This window comes from Protopterus annectens, chromosome 14.part0, assembly GCF_019279795.1.
Source record: "Protopterus annectens isolate FY-2018-M chromosome 14.part0, PAN1.0, whole genome shotgun sequence".
Lineage (NCBI taxonomy): Eukaryota > Metazoa > Chordata > Ceratodontiformes > Protopteridae > Protopterus > Protopterus annectens.
This window is the reverse complement of record NC_056748.1, coordinates 695622092-695648779: the sequence shown is the minus strand read 5'-3', so window position 1 is coordinate 695648779 and position 26688 is coordinate 695622092. Positions and strand designations below refer to the sequence as shown.

Sequence of the window (26688 nt, the reverse complement as noted above, 5' to 3'; positions counted from 1 at the left end):
ACAGCAAGTAAATCAGTAGGCCAGACAAGGAGAGGCAGAATGCACCTTTTTTCAAAATAAGCACAAGGAAAGGTAAATAAATAATTCAAAATACCAACAGCAGTGTAGAAAGGAAAAAGTTTATAAAGCTCAATTTACAGTAAGGAAGGGGAGCTTAAAATCAGGTTTAAAAAGCAAACCAAGAACTGGGAGAGTGAGTGGGAAAAATAACTAGCAGGGAATCACCAGCAGTGCTTGTAGTTATGCAGCCTTACAGTCTTGTCAGAAAAGACAAAGACCCAGAAATTCACTGTGTATTTAAGTTTCACTCAAGAAACAATTTAACCAATGAAACAAACACGTGAAATGTGCAGCCTAAATAATTTGTCTCTCTCTCACACAGAACAAAAACACCAGCCCAAACAGATTTCTTAAAACAGAAAATAAAATGAAGCAGGTAAAACAGAAAGCATATCTATCAGTTTAAGCAACTCAGACAAAAAAATATAGATTTACTTTTCTCGCCCAGCAGGAAATCACCAGCAGTGCTTGTAGTTATGCAGGCTTGCAGCCTTATCAGAAAAGACCCCTGGCCAGACTACATATGAGCAAACTGCAGTGGTATTTCAGTGATGTGTGGTGCCATCATTCTCATTCTCTCACTTTCAGAATAAAACCACTTTGTTGCCTCGGAAAAGAGTGCCTAGTGGGTTCAAGCATGTTCCCTCAATCCGGGCCATCCCTTCAGGTTCATCCCTCAGGACCAAACCCTGACAACTGATGCATCAGAAGTAACCTATGGAGCCCACTACAACTTCCAAACTCAAGGCAGATGAGACTCCAAATTCAAAACCAAACACATCAACCTAAAAAACTGATGGTAGTCCAAAAAGGGCTGATTGCCTTAAAAAAAAGGACACCTGGAGTCCTCCTGGTGAAGACAAACACTACCACAGTTATGTGGTACATAAACAAGCAGGGGGGGGCCACTCATACCCCCTTTGTTGCCTAGCCATGGACTTTGGGAAACAGCAAACTCCCTAGGGTTGCACTTCATGGCACATTACCTACCAAAAGAAACCAATCAACTAACGGACCACCTCAGCAGGAGCCTATCAGTCCCCCATGAGTGGCAACGGCATAGGTAAGTTTTTCTCAGCAACAGCTGAAGAATGGGGTGTGCCACAGATAGCCCTTTTTGCCACCAAAGAAAATGCACTCTTGGAAATGTTTTGCTCCAGGTATAAAATGAGGCCAGCCTAGAAGACAGATAACTTTTCCTTTCCTTGAACAAGCCTATTCCTCTATGCACCCCCCCCCCCCTGTACCACTGCTACCCAGTGTACTGCTGAAAGTAATGGAAGAGAAGCCAAGGGTAATTCCAACAGCCTCAGACTGGCCAAGGCAGCACTGGTTCCCTCTATTGCTCAGTCTAACCAAAAGGGAGCCATGTCTGCTGCCACAAAAAGTGGGCTTGTTAGCACAGAACTGGGGCACAATCTTACACCCCAACCTGCCCACACTCAAATTAACAGCTTGGATGACACCCTGATCCCATGGAGGGAGCTGCTCCATGACATACAGGTCCTGGACATTCTAAAATAACCCAGGAGACCTAGCACTAGGAAGTCTTACTCTGTTACATGGAAAAGATTCATTATTTGGTGCCAACAACCCCTGTCAAGGTCAGATCCCTTTGATCCTACCATACTTGTCTAGCCATTTTGATAAAGGTCTCTCCTACTCCTCTATAAAAATCTATGCTTTAGCTATTTAATCCCCTCATGAAACAGCTACTGAGAGGAGCTATCCACATTAGGTCTCCCAGATAACCTCCTGTTCTTCCATGGGACTTCAATGTCATTTTGGAGAAGCTCACCCCTCAAACAAGCAGCTTCCATTAATACAAAATTCCTCACCTGGAAGACGGCCTTCCTACAAGTCATTACCTCAACCAGAAGGGTGTCACAGCTTCAGGCCCTTATATGTGGAGCTTTACATCTTTTTCCGCCCACACAGAGCATCTCTTTGGACCAACTCTTTTTTTATGCCCAGACAGAGATTTCTTTAAACCAGACCATATACTTGCCTACATTAATTCTTAACCCTCAAAATAAGGGAGAAAGGATCCTTCATTCTTTGAATGTGCATAGGCAACTGCATTACTACTTGGACAGAAACAAGAATGTCAGGAAGTTAGGCCAACTTTTTGTAGCTTTTGCCAGTAACTCTGAGGGAAGACCAGTTTCTAAAAAAACTATTTCCAAATGGCTCTCCCACTGTATCTCCTTTAGCTACAGCCATCATGGTAAGAAGACCCCTGATGCTGTGAGAACACATTCCACTAGGGCTACTGCTACCTTTACTGCCCTTCTTAAAGAAGTAGCCAATAAGAACATTTTGGAAGCAGCTACTTGGTCCTCTGTGCATACCTTCATCAAACATTACCATCTTCCTACGTTTTCCAAGTTCAGAGCAGGGTTTGCCACTGATATTTTGCAGGGTATCCTTGCCTCTCCTTAATCCTTCCACCCACCCTGCTTTCAGCTTTGGGAATAATCCCTCAAGTCAGGACTGCAACAATGCCTCTCCTTAATCCTTCCACCCACCCTGCTTTCAGCTTTGGGAATAATCCCTCAAGTCAGGACTGCAACAATGAAACATGAAGAACATAGTACAGTTGTGTACACTTACCATAAATATAGATACCCAAGTGTAGTCAATGTTGCAGTACCCCCCCCCCCCCCTCGGATAGGCTAGGACATTCACCTTATCAGTCAGGGTGGCCCTTCCTCCTTCACACTTATTCTGGAATCCAGGGTCCCAGACCCCGGACATCAAGGACAAACTAGGGGGGGGACTCTATTTGCTGGGGCAAGAAAGTACTGTGGTCATAGCAGCGGCCAACTCCCTTTACACCCAAACGTAGTGACACTGGACAGGGCAAGTGCTTGCTTCAGGAAGACAGGAGAGGAAAATACCCTGGTAGTGGGGCCAGCCAATGGCTTCCACAGCAGGAAATCCCAAAAGTAAGGACTACAACAGTGAATACATTCGAACATCTAAAATTTACATTACGTGTATACCACTGTACTGTCTAGTAACAGCTATACATTTATAAAGACAACAAGACATAAAATAGTAACCAATATATTTAAATTGGGTAGAATCACTTACGCGTTTTTACAGACTTATACCTAAAGAAATTTCTTCCCACATTAAGTTAAAAAAATGCGTGAAAGTCCTTACACAAGTATGATGTGGTAGCCAGAATCTCAGGCAGACTTATAGATGTTTTTTTTTTAAACAAAGATGCAGCAAACGTTACACAAAGCTACTACAAGAGAAAGGAAGATCCTTCAGTGCAATTAAAAGTATAGCATAAACAACTATGCCCTTATCTCCGCCCCCTCCTCTTCATTGCAATGACGCCACCAATGCCCATTACCCAGAGCTTTCAGTCAAGGGAAGTAAGCAAGCACGCTAACTTACCCAATTTGAAGATTTGACCGTTGAATGTTAATAGTCGTTGCAAAAACAGTTCTTGGCTAAATACATTATTTTTTGTCCCCATAAGTTAGACACCCATATTTTTTTACGACTAAGGAATTAAATTTTCCACTTATGCTTTGAACATAATAAGCAGATCCATGACAAGAGTCACCACCTCGCCGGTGCATTATTTGAACATCGGCTGGCGAGGCGTATGCTGTAACTGTACGGGACAGTTCTAAATTCAGATCGCATGTACGCTACCAAAGTTAATGCCATTCTCAGAAATAAATACGGATTCTTTTTTTAAGTATGTTTAATACTGCAAACACTGATGTATGTTGGAACTGAGTGACCACATTGATACAATGCCGTTGTATCTTATCAGTAAGGCTCTTTCTACCTATTTGTTCTCCTTAATTTCTCTTTCAGTACGTGTGATCGGTTATTTGCTTACGTCTCGGTCCGGGCCGTGACCAGAATAGTTCTGGGACTGGAAATAAATCATACACGATTAACATATGCCGATAAATAAAACTAAAAAGGCATCCCACTCAAAATCAATCACGATCAACATTAAGTGTGACTTATTTTTACACTGTAGCTGAAAGTGAGCACCCTTTAATTGAGAGCATTTACGGGTGTGCCATTGTGGATAGTAGGCGGGATTTGTTGCTTCACTGCCTACCTTGAAGGTGTGCTCAATCAACACTGCACATTGACTTATTTATTTTTTTTTAGCACCGTTATCCGTATTCAAAAACGAATGGAAGCCGAGTTACAGCTTCGCACACCGGTTGTGGTTGTTTTTGATACGTCAAACTTTGCTATTCATATGTGCAGCGCTCCCCCCCCCCCAATAAATTAAATAAAGGGTAGCCAACACTGCTTGCACTGCCTGTGTGACGTACACATATTTCAGTCTTTTGCACAGTTTATGGAATTTAATGGAAATTGGATCTGCGTAACACAACTTCAGCACTATGTGATATACAAATTACGGTGATAATGTAATGCTTGCTACTGCGCATCTGGTGAGCCAGTAGACTACACTATCGCCCAAATTACGAAGTAAACTTGTACTTATTAATGCTGTTTTGTAGCTGCGATTATAAAGATTAGGATAAATCATCTCAATTCACGCCAGCATAGACGGGAAACGCTTGTTTTATAATCCAGTTGATTTACCCCCATTGGGTAGACTGATATTTTAGCTAACTGTCTTGTTTCCTCTGCGTTGCCTGCTGCTACCAGCTGCCTAACCTCACTTCTGCAGCGCATATGTTACACCCTCTCCCATGTAAAAAAAAAAAAAAAAAAACACGCGCATGCGCTGAGTTACTGTGCCTCCTGGGTACCTCAGGACCTGGTGTGACTGAGCGATGGTATGCCTCAGAAAACGTGGAATGGTGTGTGTGATGCTGTATGTAGCAGAGCACATGCCTCTCAACCTCTTGGTGCAAGAAATCTGGACAAAGACCAAGAAAATGAGGTGACAAAGGCCCATAAAAGGGACAGATTTTAAATAGTGCTGTTATAAACTTAGAAAGTGTCTAGAGTAACAAGGTTTGTGTTAACATGCATTTTTCTGAAGGATTTTAATGGGAACATCACATGTATGTCATTATTTAGTAATGTCAATTCTCAGATCATCCCAGTGATTTGACAGAAAACCACAAATTTTATGGAGTGAAAATCTGGACAGTTGAGAGGTATGATAGGACATGAACACCATCACAATTTTTGCTGGTTTAGAAAACTACAAACTCGTTTTCATGGACACTATAGCCAAGTTTTTGTCCAATTTAAGAAGACACATGGCCACTGTTAAAGATGTCTTGAAATCCATGGATACATGTATAACAGAACTCACCCCCACTCATCCATCTAATTACACTCTATCTATACTCTTAACACACACATACTTTCTTTCTTTTACACTAATATAATTACAATATACTAATACTGAAAAATGGGTCTCTACTACTTTCTATCATGCTTTTACATGCATTCTGCGCCAGCTTACAACCCATTTCTTCTCCCCTATATAAGAATGTCTCTTCCGGGTATCCACTGATAACAATTCTTTCTTTCTTAGAGAATGGACAAACTGTATATCAGCACCCTGACTGGGTATTAATGTACAAGTAATGCCCGGTGAAAAGTGAGTTCACAACTTCACGGCAGCATATCAGTCTGCCGTGCAGTTAGGACTGAAAAAAACTAACGGACACCATTATTTTATGCTCGCTAAGCAGTGCTTCTGCTGTTTAGCAAGTGTAAAATATATTAATAAAATAAAAAAGTGTGCGTGTTTATGTCTGCGTGTGTGTGTATGCATGCATATGAGTGAAAGCGAGATCGATCGAGCTGTTATTTTACACTTGCTAAGCAGCGCTTTTGCTAAAAACTAAGTATAACAGAAAAAAGTGTGTGCATGTTTATGTTTCTATCTGTGTGTGAATGCATGCATGAAAGTGAGGTGTGTATGAGTGAGACAGAGTGAAAGTAATCAGGCAACAGCAACATTGAGGAGGTTTACATACATCTCACCTCTTAGATCAAGTTAACTGGCTAAAAACCTAAAATAAAGGTGGAATAAAGGCTCAAAACAGAAGCATATTCCTAAAAAAAAATCACAAAGTTCCTTCAATAATAGGACTTGTGTTAGGACACATTTTTTTCTGAAGTGCAAGTGTGTGTGTGTGAGAGAGAGGAGAGATAGTGAGATGATGGATCACTGGCAACAGCAGATAAGAGGTATGCGTACCTCTCGACCTTTTAGCTTAAGAAATCTGGATAGCCTGAAATAAATAGAGAACAAACACTCAAAAACAGGAATGGATTTTAAATGTCATACTCATAAAAATTACAAAGTTAAGACAAATAACAGGATTTGTGTTAACATGAATTTTTCTGAAGGAAATAAAGTCTGAAAGTCAAATGTATGTCGTTATTTAGTGACAAATTCCCAAAGACTGGCAAGAAACCACACATTTTAATAATAGGGGACCAAAAAATAAGGCAAATATCTAGATATATTTTTAATGATATATTTTGGATGTAAAATGCTTCCTCTAACACCATTTACATATACTACAGCAACTCTGAAACATTAGGAGGAGGAACTATTTTACATCAACAATTTATAAAAAAAATAATATAGTAATAAAAAATACATAAGTAAAACACAACAATTTTACAGAGAGCCCATTAGCAGAACAATGCCCTCCAGGGGGTGTGTGTTAATGTGTAATTAACTCCCTTCCAGGGGTGTAACACCCCATGGGTGGGCATTAATTACAGATTAACACACGCCCTGTCAGACATTATTACCTATATACTTGCTTTTTCCCTTCTATCTGTCCCACCCTCTACATATATAGTATTATATTAGAATTCTTTCTATGAATACATTCTCCAGTATAATTCGTTTGCTTCCTGTGCTATCCCATCTTTACATATGTTAACTAAAAACCTCTCAAGACAAGTTAGCTACTCTTAAATGTCAAATCATTCTATAGTCAACTGCCTCATGTTTCAATAACCCAAATGGTGTATAGAAAGTGCTCTGCATCATCCTATGTAATGCAATATTATATAATTCACTGTATTGACTTTATTACCCGCGGTAGTGGTGCTGCAGTAGTGTTGTCGCCTCACAGCAAGACGTTGTCCCATTCGATTCTCAGCTAGAGCGTCTTCTGTGTGGAGGCATGCGTGAATGGGCGTGCCTTCGTTGAAGGTTGTGCGTCAGAGCTGGTAACTCGGCACGTAAAAATCCACTACCATACATTAGCGGACCGGAGTTCTGCTGTGGCGACCCCTAAGCCGAAAGACACAACAACTGTATTGACTTTATTATATTTTTTCTGTCATGTACTGTACTTAGACAACTGTGTATATTAAAACACACCAGGGTGCGCTGTTTCAAGCACTGCCCTTTGTTTGAAGTAGGCAGACCTTATAATGTCAGACATCTTATTTTTCAAGTAATGAATGTTCATGCAAATCAACTGAAGATGAGATTAAACAAAAAACATACTAAACAACCTAACATCCATGGGGGGGTAATGCCCCCCACACACCCCGAAGACTGCAAGGCAATTAAAACTGTGTAAAGCAGTGGCTGGCAGCTCCCTTGCTGGATGAGCATGGCTGTCTTTCACATACTTTAAGTTAGTAATGTCCATCAGAGTTCCCATTTTTTTATAGTTTAACCTTCTTAAATATTTTAATGTTTCAAGAAGTAAATAATTAGAATAACAATAAAAAAGTGTCAAGCACTTTAACTGACAGCCCCACTGGGATGACACTCAAATCAGCACCACCCACACCTGTACGAAGTACAATGGTGTTTCTTAATATAAACAATCACCTTACATTTATTTTTCTCTGTAGAACTTATCTCCCCTGGCCTCTGCTGAAAGTGGGAGAAACCAAAGTCAGACTTTCCCAGTAAACAGAGAGAAATAATAAACTGTCAAGTACTGCTGTTCTTCACGGGTATCTGTCAGAATCTTAGATGGACATAAAACATTTTTTTTCCTCTCACTCTTATCTCTGTCTAAACCACATCCAGCGTAGTACATTAATTACACACAATATTGATATATTCTAACCCTATATCTTAGTCTCTTGGTAGTCCCTGTCTTTCTCATCACAGTGAAATGGACATTATTGCTAATTTATATTTTCTGTTAACCAAATCTTATATTTCTCAAAGATGTATTGTTTAGACAGACTAATAAATTACAACTTCATATTTTTCCTCTTCTAGTTTTAACGTATCTCCTTACACCTCTCTCGTATTGTGATTTATTGTCCAATTACATGTCAGAGCAGTCTCTCGGAATGTTATCTTTTGTGCTAAACGAACACGGATTATAATATAGCATGCCAGACTAATTTTTATAGCAAGGCATAACCTGGTTTTTTTACAGTTTCAGCCAGGCTCACAGTCTGTCTCACACACACACACACACACACACACACACACACACAGTGTCTGTCTCTGCGGTATGAAACATTCTGCCTGCACATTCTTTTCCACCCTATCATTTTTTTTTTTAAGTTTCTTTTCTTTTTTCTTTACCCAGTTGGAAATAAAAATGAAGCACTTCCCTTTCTAGCCGAAAGTGCATAGTATGTAACATCAGTAAGTTAATAAATTATGATGAAGAGTTCATGCCAGCTCGAATAACTGTAAAACCAAACCTATTCCCAGCCAATAAAACCTTTTGCGTCGTATGGGTGTGCTCCATCCCAGTGTCTTTTGTGTTTTTTTTTAGTGGAACAACCTGGCATTTTTCCCTAAACTCCATTACACCTTCTCTTATAGTATCTCTTTCTTCCTCCATTGGCTTCCAATCACCTCCTGCACTTGTTAATTTTCATACATTTTTAGACAGTGTGCTAAAACGAAGTCACATATGACTGCTGAACTTCAGAATGCCAAACAATAATAGTAGTAGTAATCTTAGGCCTCTCTTTATTAATAATACTGCTCATATCCCACCCCACTTACAACTATTCCTGAACATGTATTTTTATTTGTTAAACAGGGTAAGGGGATCAGGGCATGCAGATATTTTCCAGTTATATCCCATTTCTTAAGGGAAACAGTAAAGTTTACAAGCAGGAATAATTCAGAGGAGTTACTAATCATCGTGTTTTGGCAAATGGGAGAAAAGAGAATGCCTTAAGGAAACCTACATGGACACAGACAGAACATGCAACCCCCCACCGTCTGTTTTTCTTTCTATAATACACTTTCCCAAAACTCCTCCCCAATCCAGTCCAACCATTTTCTGTCTTTAAGTTTCTGCTTGCCCCACTTGTTTTTTTTTTTTTTTTTTTTTACATGTGACTGTAATAACTCCTACAGTACATTTATGAGTCAAACTTTCTCCTATTTAAGCCAAGTTAATCATTTTTCTATCAACCTCTGTATCCCACCATTCAACCCACACACAGGCATCATGTCTCACTTCTCAGGGACTATTTTGCTTCTACTCGTGACAGCAACAAGCATCTATCTGCCATTCTGTTGAACTGGAAACATTCTGATTCTGTCACGGGTCTTGGTGATCAGAAGTGTCCTCCTCATACCATAGTAAGGGAGTAAGGTGACTCCCTGTCACCGCTGCTATTCTGTCTTGCCATTAAACTGTCTGTGATGACTGTGCCCTGGCCCAACAATCAAGGAGCCTCAATCCTCACCACTAACACCAGGGAGGTTGTCTCCTAGAGGAGGAAAGGATAACTAATACACACAATAAAGTACAATTTCCCTTAAGTTCACACAGAGATCACAATCAATCTGGGGCTGGTTGCTCCCTTGCTCACCAGGTCCCCAATAAGACTCCCCACTGACACAGCTATAGGGTCCAGGTCCCAGCCTAACTGGGCAAGCTAAAACCTCCAGTACCCTCTCTGTCCAACCAGTGCTTCGTGTCCCTGCCCAAGTAGCTGACACAACACACGCACACACACTTTGATATAAGTATTTATACAACTTCACAGACACTCTTGGGAAAGGCTAACACAGATTCACCAGCTGTGCCCCTTTACCCATACTATACAATAGTAATTACTGCCACAACCCAGTTAATAATATCAGCTACTAAAAGGCCCTTAAAAGGGTGCCCAATTATTACTGTGCAATATTAATATCCAATGGTAATGTGACTACACAGTCTAAGGCTTATTGGAAGGGCTTAGACAGTAAACTCTATAAATATATAATGTACTCTAAAGCATACTTCATCTCTACACAAAGCAGCCACAGGTAGAAGGTTTTAAAAATATTTAATAATAAATAATTAAAATACATGACAAATCTACTACACCACAGAGATATCTAAGAGTTCACAGATCACACAGAAACTTAAAATAATATCGTAGGAAAGATCTGATTACACAGAAAAATACTTAATCTAACCTTCTAATCTTTAGCTAATCTTAGAGAAAACACAGTGCTACAATCCTACTTGCATACATAAAGAGCATAGGCAGTGCTGGTAAGTTAGATGTCCAAGATCAAAATGCTCCTGGTCTCCTTGTGAGAAATAGTATTTAAACATTACTAACAAACATGTCTCTAAGGCCCTCCCAAAATTACATTATTTTTGACACTTAGGTTTTCCCAGTATTCATATTGCATCATCTTAACACCTGGTCTGAGTTCTCAGGCCACAAACTGCATTATTTAGCAATCTAACATCTCCTCAGAAACTTACAACGATAAAAGACATTTCACATGTATATGCTAACAGAAACTAAAGCAATAAAAGCACCTTCCACATCTAAATTCTGGTCATAAACTTTAGCCTTAAAACAATGGGCATGAAATCTTTATCTAGCCGCCCTCGGGCGGAATTCTAACATGAAAGGATGCAACATGCTTCACTGGGCCAGTAGAGTGCAATGTTGTCACATATTTTGCAGTTCCACATTTCACAGCATTTTCTTACATTTAAAAACACAAGCCTGTATTTTACATTTATTTATACAGTTGATAGAATTATATATTAAATTCAATTTGACTAGGCTGGCAGCCTTCGCCCATCTCTCCCCAGTCGTCACACTGTCTACTTAACAGATTAAGCCATGGCTATAATTTGGCTCCTAGAAAACAACAAAGTGTAAAGACTTCTTATCTTCTCCTTGTCGATTTAAAACTGTACAGCTCATCAGGTGAGGAACTTAAAGCACAAATGCAAACAGTCAAAACTTTCAGACGATGTAAGGATGTCATTTGGTCTTGATAAATGTGCAAAAGCAACCTTTAAAGCAGGAAAGCTGCAGCATCAAGAAATCAGTTTGGGGCACAAATGTGATATATAAGAGCTTGAGCAAAAGGGAGTGTATAAATATCTGGGAATTGATGAAGAATCAACAATAAAACATGAACAAATGTGAATAAAACTTAGTAAGGAATATTTTAGAAGACAAATTAATTTTGAAAACAGCGTTGACATCTAGGAATAAAATTCAAGCTATAAACCAGTTTGCTCTTCCTGTCCTAACTTACAGTTTTGGAGTGATTGATTGGCCCCAAAAGGTCTTGGACAGATTAGACAGGAAAACAAAAAGGATGCTTCATGCTCATCAAATGATTTATAAAAATCAGTGTATACCAAGATTATATATTCCCCGTTCTAAAGGAGGTATGGGCCTCCTTGAAATTGATTACATGTATAGATCTGCAATTGTGGGACTGCACACACATATCTGCTGACCTCATAAGAACCAAACAGAGTGAAAGTTTTGAAACACGAGAATAAATCTAAGATGACTTCCCTGCTTAGTCTAGCATAAGCATATCGGAGTCAAGCGGGAATGGAAATCAAACTAGAAGTAGATAAAAATCAGGCAGCAACTGAATGTGCTAAAAAACAAAAGAAAGAATAGAAGGCGAAGGATCAGATAAGAATGCATAAATATAGTTGCAAGTATAGAAAACTCCTGAAAGAACCTCCTGTTGATCAGGATTGAACCAATAATGGTTAAGGTGAGGTGAATTCAAACCAAAGGATGAAAGGTTAATATTGGCAGCCCAAGACAGTGGGCTATGTACACATTGGTTTATAAAGTCCATCGAACATGTGGGAGAAACAGACAAATGTAGGTTTTGTAAAACAGAATTGGAAACAGCTGCACACCATGTTGCTGGTTGTGATATATTAATGGCAAAAGGACTGTATACTGAAAGGCATAATAATGTGGCAAGACTGTTGCACTGAGGATTGTGCAAGCATTATGATACTGAAGTGGCTGAAAAACACTGGAAACATGAGCCACAAAGCATGAAAGAAAATGATGAAGTCTACATCATATGGGATTACCCATTACCAACAGTTCAAAACAGAGATGCGAGAAAACCAGATATAGTGGTCCATGAAAAGAAGACAAAAGTAGCATTGATCACTAAAATCATTACACCCAGTGACTACAGTGTCTTGTGTAGAGAGAGAGAGACAAAGTCATAAAATATCAGGATCTGCAGGCAGAAACAACAGCAATGTGGAAGAAATATACCCACACAGGTCCAGTAGTATGAGCAACGGGTCTCAAAAAAGAATCTACAATCGTATTTAGATATGTTACCAATACAAATAACTCTGTACGAATTGCAGGAGGAGTCATTACTGGGCACATTGTGGGTGCTGCAAAGAGCACTTCTGGCTGACATGAAAGATTGAAACAATACTAATTTCATGAACTTTAATCATACTTGGACTTAGGAATGCGGTCCATTCCCGTCATGTTATTAGAAACCCAAAAGACTTGGAGAAATTAAAAAAAAAATAACAGTAACCATTTTTTTGGCTAATATTTATTTTTATACTGTCTGAGACTGACTATTCCATAGTTATTTCAAATAAATGTATTTATTAGCAACCGATCATAAATCCATTTAAGCAAAAGAAGCAAATGAATACATAACAGTATCTTTGGGAAGTCATCCACCCCTGGTAACTATCATACTGACAACACACCCCTAAGAGATGACCTGGTAGTCAGGGAATTGGAGACACACACATCAACCTAGCCTTTGACCATCATGTGTCTACAGCAGTGAGGAAATCATTCTAAGTTGTGCAACTAATAAATAAAGGTATAGGTTCTTAGGTTCATAGGTTGGTACTGGGCTATCTGCCCGAAGGCATATATTAGCCCAGCCACATTGTACGGTATTCACCGCCCCTTTAGTAGTTCCCTAGACCCTTGTACTAGCAGCTAGTACCCTTGGCCCCTATCTAGTAGTGCTGTTGGTGTGATTCCCAGTGTGAACTTTCTGTTACCCATCCACTCATCAAGGTTCCTCTTGAAGAGTGATAGTGAGGGGCTCTGTCTTATGTAGATCGGGACCCTGTTCCATAGTAAGGGATGTCTCTGCAAAGGGAATCTATCCCTCCAGCATGTTCTATTCATTGTTGTGTTGATTTTATATCCCTAGATGGTGTAGCTCGAGTAGATTTGGTTTTGCTAAGATGGAGCATGTTCAACAATTCTGGGTTGGACATGGCTCTGTACGTTAGACAGAGATCACCTCTGAGAAGGCGATATGCAACAGACAACAGTCTTAGCATTTTCAATCGTGCTGCATAGGGAAACTGTTTGAGGCCAGTAATCCTCTTGATTAGGTACCTCTGTGGTCTCTCCAGCTGCTGGAGATGTCTAGCCAGGTACATTCCAATTGGTGCATTGTACTCAATAATGGGTCTGATGAGGGAAGAGTAGAGGGGCACCATTACATCCTTAGATCTTGATGCGAACCCTTTCATGATCAGATGGGTCACATAGAAGGATTTTCTAACCACTTTGGCAACATGGTTATCAAAAGAAAGTGAACTATCTACTTGGGTCCCTAGATCCCTTATTTCTTCTTCAGATTTCAGGGGATTACCTCCTATGTTGTAGTTTGTGGGTACTCTGTTTTTTCCAAAGGGGATTACTACGCATTTTTTTGCATTTAGCTTGAGACCATGGCTTTGACACCATGCATCAGTCTCGTTTAAGCCCTTCTGGAGGATCTCCATGTCGGCCGGAGACTCTATTATAGCACCCAGTTTGCAGTCGTCCGCAAACTTAGTCAGCTACAGCCCTTCTGTGCTTGCCTGTACTTCTGAGAAGTATATGCCAAACAGGAGGGGCCCCAGGACAGAGCCCTGAGGCACACCACTCGTTACTGGTCTGGATTCGGACATCAATCCCACTACTCTTACTTTATGGGATCTGTCTGAGAGCCAATTTGCGATCCATTTTGTGACGTAAGGGTTTATGCCCAGGCTGGTGAGCTTATCAATGATGCCTGAATGGGGAATGGTGTCAAATGCTTTAGCAAGGTCAAGGTAAGCAGTGTGTACCTCCTTTCCCTTATCTATGGCCTGAGTAACTGTCTCAAAGAAATCCACCAGGTTCAGGAGGCATGCTCTGCCCTTGATGAAGCCGAACTGTGTGGGGTCCAGCGACTGGAGGTTCCCAATCTCTCCATTTATGAGTACCATAATGATTCGCTCCATAGCCTTACAGATCAGACTGGTCAGGTTTATTGGTCGGTAGTTCCCAGGGTCAGTTGTGGCCCCACCCTTGTGTAGCAGGACCACTGTTGCCGTGCGCCATTCTATGGGCACATATCCTGTGGAGAGGCTGAGACTGAACAGGGTATTAAGATGCGGGGTTAATTCCTTTTGGAGCTTGCGTATGACACAGCCTTGGACACCATCTGGTCCCATGGAGGCAGTGTTTTTAGCTTTAGATAGAGCCTTGTTAACCAATGTATCAGTAATAATTGGACTTACACAATCCCCTGGAATGGTAATAGGCCCTGTAGGTGGTGGTGGTGGGGGGGATTTGCACTGAACCTGTCAGCGAAGATGTTGGCAATGTCAGAAGGGTCAGTGTATTTTGTTCCATTTTGTACTAGCTCAGAACAGACCTGAGCGTTGCCATTTAGGTTTTTGACGTAGCCATAGAAGGCCTTATGGTTATCCTTGGCATCCTTGGCACCTTTCTTTTCAAAATTAGCTTTGGTTGACTTGATGAGGGCCCTCAATTTCTTGCTAATGCTGATCAGGGATGATTTTTCTACTTGAGATTTGGCCTTTCTTTGTATAAGTCTCCCCCTTTTATTGTAAAGTTTGCTTATGGCCGGGGTCCACCAGACTGGTTTCTTCTTGCTTGAGGAAGGAGTCTTGGTTTTATTTGGGACAGCACGGTCCATGCAATCCTGAAGATGCATACAGAGTGCCTTGGTGTAGGATTCCACATCCTGGATATCATTATCCTTCTGCAAGGGAATAGTGAAGCTTTCTACTTCGGATGCATGTAGTTTGAAGTTTGCTTTGGAAAGGTTTCTGACTATGGGTACTTTGACTGGGGGAGGTGGAGGGGTGAGGATGTCCAGGGTTATCAGTTTGTGGTCGGATCTGACCAAGGAGGGAGTGATAACGGGTGTGGTACAATGGGCGCCCATATTTGCGATGATTAAATCCAATATGTTGTCCCCTCTAGTGGGGGAACATACTAGTTGTTCAAGGGCATTTGAATTTATAAATTCTATGAATCGCTGAGCATAGGAGTTGGAACATTGGTAGTTCGCCCAGTCTATACCAGGGTAGTTGTAAACACCCAAGATTATGGTGTTGGGTAGGACCTTTATATTTTCCAATGTCTCAAGGAATGCAGAGTGAGCATCTTGGGACCTGGTGGACGATCTATAACCGGCTATGACTTGAAATGTCATTTTGCCTGCTGATAGTTGCGCATGGATGATGTCTGGGGCATCATGTTGCGCTACTAACCTGGAGATATGGGTATCCTTGATGAATATGGATACACCTCCGCCCTTTGTACTGCGATCCGGTAACTGAGGTCAGAAGGTATGATATGAATTGTAACCTGGCAGTGCTGGGGTGCTCTCTTGAGCCTTGAACCAGGTTTCCGTCACTGCACAAACATTGATTTTCTCCATGCTGAGGAGAGCCTCGAGTGTGTGCATTTTGAGGTTGAGACTTCTGGCATTGAAGTAGCATTACCCTTAGTTTTTGGTTACCTGTGCTGGTTACGGTGGTTGGTTTGTCCTTTGAGCCTTGCCTAAAAAAGGCACTATGGGGACAGCAAGAGCCTTGGCATCTAGGTCCAAGGAAGTCATTGTTCCACTGTATTAGGCATTCATAAGACCTATCATTGAGAGCAAGGTCCCCTTTGGTATGAATCCAACCAGGCATATTCAACAACCGGAATGTCAACAGAGGTTCCTCACTAAAATAAATACAGGGCATAAATAACATGTCCTATGCAGACTACCTCAAGGCCCTATCCCTGTATTATATGTCTCCTACAGGCTGTTGAGGGGAGATCTATGCCTGGCATACAAGGCATTGTCAGACCCCACTTTGACGGATGTCCTGCATATCTGCAAAGCAAATAGAAGAAGAATTACCTGTTCTAAAGACTTAAATTTTGCCTGTGATATAAATAGGATCTGCTGGAGAGACAGGTATGTATCCTAGAGATCACCCCATTCTCTGGAACAGGCTCGCCATCCATGTCAAGCAGAGTTCCTCCCTAACCCAATTCAAGTGTAACTTGGACAACTGGTTGGGGAACAGGAAATTAATCCTTGGTTTGGCACCTATCTTCTAATGGACAAGCCTGTAAATGGTTCATCTCCCAAGCCCCTGTTTATACTTATCAATGGTATAAGAACTTGCCAGAGATTTGGAATGCATGGCTAGGCTTAAAAAGGCCCTTGTGGTCATTAGCCTAGTAAATGCCTATGAACACTATAGTTCTTTATCAATCTTCAAATTAAACCTTATATTCATAAAGTAGAAGAAAGTATTCTAAGAATTAAGCCTATAGAGGAATGGACAAAAGAGATTCTGCCAATAGGAATGACTGCAATTAGAGGTACAGGAAATTAGGCAAGGGGGACTGGAATTTACTGGAGAAAACTGGCAAAAGAGCCAATGTATTAGGAGCAAATAATCAGAGAAGGAAAAGTAATAGAATGGGAAGAGGCCAAGAATTCATTTGGACTACAGGCTAGATATTGCCTTCCCTATCAGGGATTGATATCAGAGAATAAACAATGAGAAAGGAACAGGGGGATCCTAAGTGAAAGACTAGCACTGACAAGAGTTTTTTAGTAGATTCTAGAAGAGAAGCTGCTGTTAAAAAGGGATAGTTAGTAGGGCATATAAAATATTGCATGATAACTACAGGAATCAATCAGAGGAGGTTAGAAAGGATTAGGAATAAAAACTGGATAAGCAATTCACAAAGAAACAATGGGAGGATGTATGTATGGCTCCCAATAATGCAACAATGTTTAGAAGAGTTAGGATCTTTGAAAGTATTTGCATAGTTATTATTATACCCCAAGCAGACTCCAAAGAGTTTTTCCTTGGGTAGACTGCAAATGTTGGGGTGTGATGTGGAAGAAAGAGGTAATTGGGAATATATATTTCGAGTGTAATGAGTTGGCAGACTTTAGAAATTCCCTGCAGACTACTCTGTCAGAAATACTAGTTGAGCAAATTGGTGTGACTAAGGAAATTATTTATTTTGTTGCCTAGACACAGCACAACCTTGCCAAGTTTAATTCTGGTGGCTGCCAAAAAAGCAATTACTAGAAAACAAAATTCATAGTCTAAACCAACCGTACTAGAAGTAGTGAATATAGTAACAGAGATAAAAGAAAATACAGTTGTGTACACTTACCATAAATGTAGATGTTCGAGTGTATTCACTGTTGCAGTCATCACATTTGGGTTATCTGCTTGCAGTAGCCCTCAGTCGGCTTGATTAAAAAAGTCTTAGGTCCTGCATCAGTTGCTGTCCCATCTTCCATGATGTCAGGTAGTCAGGGGGTTTAAAGCATGAAGCCGACGCCATTACATCAGTTTTTCTTGCTCCAGATGTCAGGTGCCCCCATAATGGGAAGCAATTATTTATATATATATATATATATATATATATATATATATATATATATATATATATATATTTATATTTATATCACACCTCCAACAAAAAAGCAAATACACCAAAAACCTTTAAACAAGGTAACTAGGACTGCAACAGTGAATACACCCGAACATCTACATTTATGGTAAATGTACACAACTGTACTATGTTCGTCATGTTTCACTGTTGCAGTCATCACATTTGGGTAGATAAGGATGGAAGGAGGAAATTAGATAGCATTAGGACCATCTATAAGGCCTTGCAAGACTGCAGTGGCAAAGCCAGCTCTGGATTTAGAGAAAATTGACAAATGGTAATGCTTGGTGAACGTATGTACAGAACTCCGGGTAGCAGCTTCTAGGATGTCCCTGGTAGGGACACCTCTGAGTAAGGCTGTAGAGGTAGATGCAGCTCTGGTAGAATGTGGTCTAATCCCCTGTGGGTTAGGCTTTCCATGGTGCTTATAGCAAAATGAATGAATGGCCTATCCACTTAGAAATGGTTTGCTTTGAAATGGCCTTCCCCTCTGCCCCTGCAGCAAATGCAACCAGCAGTTGTTCAGATTTCCTGAGAGGTTTAGTCCTGTCCAAATAAAATCTAAGTTGTCTGTGCACATCTAAGGAGTGCAGAATTCTCTCCCCTTTGTTCTGTGGATTAGAAAAGAAGGTTGGTAAATGAATGGATTGATTAAGGGCCACACTGGATACCACCTTGGGCATGAAGGAGGGACTGGTCCTGAGGGACACCCTATCCGCATGGAAAAACGATGAAAGGCTCCACTGCCATGAGGGCCTGTAATTCAGACACCATTCTAGCTGAAGTGATGGCTAAAAGGAAGGCTGTTTTCCAAGAAAGGAATTTCAAATCTGCATTTGCAGCTGGCTCAAAAGGAGGTAGAGTGAGTTTTTCCAATACAAAGTTAAGGTCCCAGGCTGGGGTAGGAGCTCTCCAGTGTGGTCTTGAGTTTTTGGCCCCTCTGAGGATGAGGAAAGTAAAGTTTTGTACCTACCATAAATGTAGATGTTCGAGTGTACACCCTGCTGCAGTCATCACACTTGGGTTATCCTGTCGTCAGGCGGTCCCGCAGTCAGCCGGAATTCCAAAGTCTTGGTCCGGCGTCGGTTGCTGTCGCTTCTTCCCTGACGTCAGTGCACCAGGGGTATATATAATGCATCCGACGCCATCTTCTTCACTTTTTCTTGCCCCAGATGTCAGGTGCCCCCAAAAAGGTGGTCAGTAATTAGTACCAAATAAAGTAAATTTTTTTTTTTTTTTTGCACAAACACAAAATCCCTCCAACTATAAGCAAATACATCAGGAAGGTATTGTATAGATTTAGCCAGTTAGATCAGAGGGGATGGAGTGAGGGTAACCTGGACTGCAGCAGGGTGTACACTCGAACATCTACATTTATGGTAGGTACAAATCTGTACTATGTTCATCGTGTTACCCTGCTGCAGTCATCACACTTGGGTAGAATCCCAAAGCTATGGATGGGCGGAGGAGATATAGAGGGTTAGAGGAGGCTAGAAGGCCCTGCAGAACTGCAGTGGCGAAGCCAGCCCTAGTCTTAGAGTAAAGTGGTAAGTGATAGTGTTTGGTAAAAGTGTGTACTGAACTCCAAGTTGCAGCTTCCAAAATCTCCTTGGTTGGTATCCCCCTGAGGAAGGCTGTAGATGTAGCTGTTGCCCTGGTAGAGTGGGGCCTAATAGTAGCAGGAACTGGTTTTCCATAATGGGTATAGCAAAAAAGAATGCAATGTCCTATCCATTTGGAAATGGTTTGTTTTGATATAGCCTTCCCTTGTGAAGCTGTAGCATAGGATACAAAGCTGGTCAGATTTTCTGAAAGCCTTAGTTTTATCCAAGTAGTAGCGAAGTTGCCTGTGAATGTCCAAGGAATGCAGGAGTCTTTCTCCTTTGTTCTGTGGATTTGGGAAGAAGGTGGGTAAGTGAATGGTTTGATTTGAAGACACACTGGAAACCACCTTAGGCATGAAGGAAGGATTAGTTCGTAGAGAAACTCTGTCTTGATGGAAAATGAGAAAAGGTTCCACTGCCATTAGTGCCTGCAGCTCTGAGACTTTTCTAGCTGAAGTTATTGCTAGCAGCAGGGCAGTCTTCCATGATAGGAACTGTAGATCTGCAGAGAAAGCTGGTTCAAAGGGAGGTAGCGTAAGTTTTTCCAGAACAAAATTGAGGTCCCATGTTGGTATAGGTGCTCTCCTGGGGGGCCTAATGTTTTTTGCCCCTCTGAGGAACTGCCTTAGAAGTGGATGCGAAAATAAGGGTGGTTCTGTGTTGTAGTTGGCTGAAATAGCTGATGCATGGATTTTAATGGAAGAAAAAGAAAGTCCTTTGTGCAACATCTCAGTTAAATACTGTAGAATCTGAGGCAGGTGAGGCTGAAGTGTGTTTTAGCCTTTAGTTTGGTTCCAAGCACAAAACCTTTTCCATTTGTCCTCATAGGCCTTCCTGGTGCTGGGCCTCCTAGCTTCCAGAATAACATCCATAACTGCTTGGGAAAGAGGAGCTGGCTGGATGTTTAGGTGATTTTCCATGCAGCCAGATTTAAGGTTTTTAGCTGGCTGTGAAGAATCTGATTGTTTTGTTGTGTGAGTAAATGTGCAGTTTGTAGCAAAATCCAAGGTGGGCCCTGAGCCATATTCCTCAAAAGTGGGTACCAGTGCTGGCGTGGCCAGTCTGGGACTATGAGTATCAGTCGTGGTCTCTCCTTTCTGACTTTCAGAAGCACCTTTGTGAGGAGAGGTAATAGCGGGAAGGCATATACTGTTAGGTTTTTCCGGCTGAATGAGAGTGCGTCCACTTTCCAAGCTTGATGGTGAAGTGTCCTTGTACAAAATTTTGTTAGTTGGTAGTTTTGAGGACTGGCAAACAGGTCTATGTCTGGAAGGCCCCATTTTTGAGTTATCATTGCAAATACTTGTGGATCCAGTTTCCACTCATGGGGATCCATGATGTTTCTGCTGAGGTCGTCTGCCAATGTGTTCTTTTGTCCTGGCAGGAATTGAGCTTGTAAGTGAACTTGGTAAGCCAGAGCTGTGTTCCACAAGGTCATTGCTTGCCTGCATACAGGGTAGGAGTGTGTGCCCCCTTGTTTATGTACCACATTACTGTGGTGTTGTCCGTCCTTATTGTAAGTTGTCCTGGATGTAATAGATTCTTGAAGGCTGTCAGAGCATTTTGTACACCTAGCATCTCTTTTTGATTGATGTGCAGATTCCTTTGATCTGCAGACCAAACGCCTTCAACGCACTGTCCTGCCATGTGTGGCCCCCCAGGCGTAGTCCGATGCATCTGTTGTCATAGTTTGCCTGGCTGGGGGCAAGGTGAAAGGCTGACCCTTGTTGAGGTGACATGCCAGTGACCACCATAGCAACTCCTGTTGTAGGCAGGGAATGAGAGATATCATTGTGTCCAAGCTGTGGCTGTGTTGAGACCATACGCTTTTTAGGTACCACTGTAATTTCCTCATATGCAGCTTTGCAAATGGTATTAGTAGTATGCAAGATGCCATGAAGCCCAAGGCCTGCAGAATTTTTCTTGCAGGTAGTTGGGTCTTTGTTGCCACTGTTTTGAAATATTGAGTCAGTTGTAGTTGTTTGTCTGGCGTCAGATAAGCCTTCTGGGCCGTTGTATTCAAGCTGGCACCCAGGAATGTCATATTTTGTGAGGGTACTAGTTTTGATTTCTTTTCGTTTACTGTGTACCCCAGGCAACTTGGAAGATGTTTTACAAAAGCCTAATGTTGTAAGAGGATGTCCTTGCTTTCTGCTTGGATGAGGCAGTCATCCAGGTATGGGTATATTTGAATTCCTCCTTGTCTGCAGTATGCAATTACTGGTGCCAGGCATTTTGTGAAGACTCTGGGCGCAGTAGATAAGCCAAAGGGCAGCGCAGAGAATTGGTAATGGGTTGAACCTGCAATGAAACGGAGGTATCTTCTGCAACTTTGTCTGATAGGGACATGCAGGTAAGCCTCCTTGAGGTCCAACGTTACTAGCCATGCTTTCTTGCCCAACATGGGAAGAAGCTGCTGTAGTGTTAGCATCTTGAATTTGGGTACTTGTAAGAAGGTGTTTAGAATTGAAAGGTCCAGAATTGGTCTCCAGGCATTGTTCTTTCTGGGAACTAGAAAGAGTCTTGAGTAAAATCCTTGGCCTTGCTCTCAAGTAAGTACCATTTGAATGGCTCTCATGTCCATGAGAGCTGCAATTTGTCTTTGTGCCTCTGCCCATTGATTTTGTGGCAGGTTTGGCATTCCTCTTTTCATTGGCAAGCTGTGAAAATGGAATCTGTATCCTCGTGAAATTATGTCTAGGACCCATTTGTCCTTTGTGACAATGTGCCAGTTGTCTGAAAAAAGTGCGAGTTTTCCTCCCAAGGGGGCTGCCAAGAGAGTGTTGCTTGGCCAGATGAGGTGCAAGTCATTGAGTTTGCCTTCTGGAAGTTTGGGACCTGTCTTCTCCTCCCTTCTGTGCTGCAGTGCCCCATTGTCGAGGTTTGTACTGGGCTTGTGGTTGTCCTTTGCCTCTCGGACGTCTGTATTTACCCCTCTGTGGCCTGTCAGTAGCTGGAAAGGACCATTTTTTTGTTGGCCAATTTCTGCTGAAGCGAGGGGGCTGTACCTGTAGGAAATCTTTGACTGTCTGCATAGATTTTGCCTTATCCTCCATTTTCTTTAAGACTTCCTCTGCTTTAACTCCAAAAAGAACATCCTGCTGTAAGGGAGCATCTAGAAGCTTTGCTTTAACATGATCAGGCAGAGTTTGTTCCTTTAACCAAGCATGCCTACGTATAACAGACCCAGTGACAGCTGCTCTGCAGGAAGCCTCCAAAGAATCAAACCCACACTGTAAAGTACGTTTGCCCACCTGTTCAGTTGCATGCAACAGATCCTGCATTTCTTTCAATTCAGACTGTTGAGGGAGTGTGCTCATTTTTTGTTTTAACTGAGACATTAGAAATTGCTGATATTTTAGCATGTGAAACTGGCAATTTAGTGCCCTCATAGCTAGAGTGGCTGAGGTGTAAACCTTTTCCCCCACCTGTCTAGTGCTCTGGAATCCCTTTCAGAGGGTACAGGATTTTTAGCCATAGAAGCCTTAGCCCCTTTGGGACCCTGGGAGATAGTCTCTGGATCAGCAACAGGACTTTTGTAAAGAAATTTGTGGGAATCAGGCACTCTATAGTATCTGTCAGGTTTGGCCGGAGCAGGAGGCAGAGAGTCTGGGTTCAAACTGGATTCTAAGTAAACATCATCCACAATGTCTAAAACTGGGGGGATGGCAAGAGGTCTGTGCTGGGGCAGTAAAAGAAACTCTCTGAGCCTTTTCTTTGAGTCAGAGTAGTCCTGACCTTCCCAGTGAAAATGTTCCCTCATAATGTGTAAAGTTTCCCCAAAGGAGTAGTCTTCAGGGGGAGAAGCTGAGGGAATGGAATCCACAGCATCAGAATCTTCATAAGGGGAGAAGGAGTAATCTTGGTCCTCAGAGGAGCCTGAGGAAATAGACACTTGTTCAGAGGATGCATAATCTTCCTCTTGTCTAGGCCTTTTGTCAGGAGGGGGTTGGGAACCCCTGATTAAAGAGATCAAATCTTCAGCCATTTTGAGCATCTGTTTCTTAGGCATGGGGCCTTGAACAGGGGACTGAAGTGCAGTCTTTTTAGGTTTAATAGGAGTCTTCGTCAGAGTACGTTTTAAAGGTGAGCGTTGTCGGTCTGAAAACGCCTTCAGAAACCGAAGGTGTTTCTGCAGCACCGACATCTTTTTCAGCAGTGTCGTCAGTAGGGGTTGAACAAAATGGCTGCGTCGGCCTGGTACTTTCCGTCAAACGTTCCGAAGCGGTCTCGGGTTCCAGATCTGTGGTAGTCAGGGGCTGCGTTGGAGCCTCACTGAAGACCAGTGAACCGGAGACCGGACCAGCGAGGCCTCGGAGTCTGGCTTGGGTCTAGGCTGCCTGTCCTTATCCTTGCGTTTTTTGTGCATGCCGGTAGTCGGTTGCTCCGACGGCATAGTGTAGTTAAATTTTCTACCGAAGTAGTGTTGTGCGAAATCAAAGCGTCTTTTTATAGTACGCTTATTAAACCTAGCACAAAAACGACAACTAGTGACGTCGTGGTCTGGGCCTAGGCAAGGTATGCAGTAAGAATGAAAATCCTTATGAGATATTTGCTTCCCACAAGAAATACAATTGTTAACTTTTTATGACATCGGTCTGAGGCAAGAAAAGTTTCCCCAACGGGGTACTTAGCTTTATTGAAGACTTCGGTCTGAAATTCGAGTTCGAAAATCTCAGGAGTCGGCCGACAGGCACTTGTGAACTGCTTCTGCTTCGGGCACCGCGCGGCAAGAAAGACTGAAGAAGATGGCGTCGGATGCATTATATATACCCCTGGCGCACTGACGTCAGGGAAGAAGCGACAGCAACCGACGCCGGACCAAGACTTTGGAATTCCGGCCGACTGCGGGACCGCCTGACGACAGGATAACCCAAGTGTGATGACTGCAGCAGGGTAACACGATGAACATCTGCTTCAGCAGTGGATGAGAGAAGAGGGGTTGTTCTGTGTTGTAATGAGCTGAAATGGCTGAGGCATGAATTTTGATGGAGGAAAAGGAAAGGCCCTTGTGCAGCATCTCAGTTAAGTATTGAAGAATCTGAGGTAAATTGGGCGCTGCTGTGTCCATCCCCTGAGTTTGGTTCCAGGAACAGAATCTTTTCCATTTATCAGCATAGGACTTTCTAGTACTAGGCCTCCTTGCCTCCAAAATGACATCCAACACTTACTTACTGAGGGATGGTAAAGGAGAGATCAGATAATTAGCCAGGCTGCCAGGTTCAAGGTTTGAAGCTGTGGGTGCAGAATCTGGCCCTCCTGCTGAGACAGCAGGACAGGGGTCTGAGGCAGGTGCCATGGTGCTAGCAGTGACACACTGCGCAAAAGGGGGTACCAGTGTTGGCGTGGCCAGTCTGGTGCAATCAGTATCATCCTTGGTTTGTCCTGTTTGATCTTTAGTAGTATCTTGAAAAGAAGAGGCAGAGAGGGAAAGGCATAAACTGATAGGTTTTTCCAGGTGAAGGACAGGGCATCCACTTTCCAAGCTTGTTTGTGGGGAGTCCTTGTGCAGCATTTTTTCAATTGGTAGTTCTGGGGGGAGGCAAACAGGTCTATATATCTGGGCTCCCCCATTTATTTCTCAACATGTTGAATATCTTTGGTTCCAGTTTCCACTCGTGTGGGTACATGAGATTTCTGCTTAGATCATCTGCCAGTGTGTTTAGCTTTCCTGGCAGGAATTGAGCCTGTAGGTGTACTTGGTAGCTCAAGGCTGTGTTCCACAGAGCCATGGCTAGTCTGCAGAGAGGGTATGAGTGGGTCCCCCCCTGCTTGTTTATGTACCACATAACAGTGGTGTTGTCCCTCTTTACCATTAATTGTCCTGGAAGGATGTGGTCCTTGAAGGCTGTCAGAGCATTCTGTACAGCTAACATTTCTTTCTGATTGATGTGCAGGTGCATTTGACTTGGGTTCCATTTGCCCTGAATGCACTTTCCTGCCAAGTGAGCCCCCCATGCATAGTCTGATGCGTCTGTTTGGGTGGCAGGGGATAGAGTGAATGGCAGTCCCTTGTTTTGGTGACAGGCATCTGCCCACCAAAGGAACTATATCTGTAGACAAGGAATGATAGGAAGCATTGCTTCCAGATCCTGAGAATGTTGACATCACAGGCTTTTTAGATACCATTGTAGTTTCCTCATATGCAATCTTGCATATGGAATTGGTAGGATACAGGAGGCCATGAACCCCAGGGCTTGCAGTATTTTCCTTGCAGATAACTGGTTCTTTGTGGCCAGTAGTTTGAAGTAGGCTGTCAAATGAACTTGTTTTTCTTGCATGAGAAAAGCCATCTGGGAAGTTGTGTTCAAGCTTGCTCCCAGGAATACAATTTGCTGGCAGGGTACAAGATGTGATTTCTTTTTGTTTATAGTGTACCCCAGGGAGGTTAGCAGTTTCTGTACAAACGCCAGATGATTCAATAATATGTCCTGGTTTTCTGCCTGAATTACACAATCGTCCAGGTATGGAAATATCTGGATATTTCTTTGCCTGCAAAATGCAATGACTGGAGCTAGGCACTTTGTGAATACCCTGGGCGCAGTACATAAGCCAAAGGGCAGTGCAGAGAACTGATGGTGCATGTATCCTGCTTTGAAGCGTAGGTATCTTCTGCAGGATTCCCTTATTGGGATGTGCAGGTAAGCTTCCTTTAAATCCAGTGTTGCCAACCAGGCATCTTTGCCTAGCATAGGAAGCAGTTGGTGAAGAGTTAACATCTTGAATTTTGGAATCACCAAAAATGTGTTTAGGATAGAGAGGTCCAGTATAGGACGCCAGGAGTTGTCTTTTCTGGGTACCAAGAAAAGTCTTGAGTAGAAACCCTGTCCCCGTTCCTCTTCTAGGACAGGTTGAATAGCCCTTATGCTTAAGAGAGACAGAATTTGCTTTTGAACCTCTGCCCACTGATTTGGGGGTAGGTCTGGCCAACCGTTTGGGGTTGGTAAGGAGTGAAAGTGAAATCTGTATCCTTGGTAAACTATATTTAAAACCCATTTGTCCTGGGTAATGAGTTCCCAATTTTTTTTCCTGCCGGGCAATCTTTCCCCCTAAGGGAACAGTCAGTTGTGCAGGACTTGGAAGATTTAAAGTTAAG

The 26688-nt window shown here is 42.2% G+C and overlaps 1 long non-coding RNA gene across 8 annotated transcripts in view; it reads right to left on the bottom strand.

Annotated features, from left to right (window-relative positions):
* Positions 1 to 26688, bottom strand: part of LOC122789180 — a 584349-nt gene that overhangs the window by 78571 nt on the left and 479090 nt on the right. The window contains exon 1 of one of the 8 annotated variants that reach the window (XR_006362781.1): positions 3472 to 4174. The exons of 5 other annotated variants lie outside the window; for them this stretch is intronic. This is a non-coding gene — a long non-coding RNA (uncharacterized LOC122789180). 2 more of the 8 variants (XR_006362778.1, XR_006362784.1) reach the window with 2 other exon arrangements.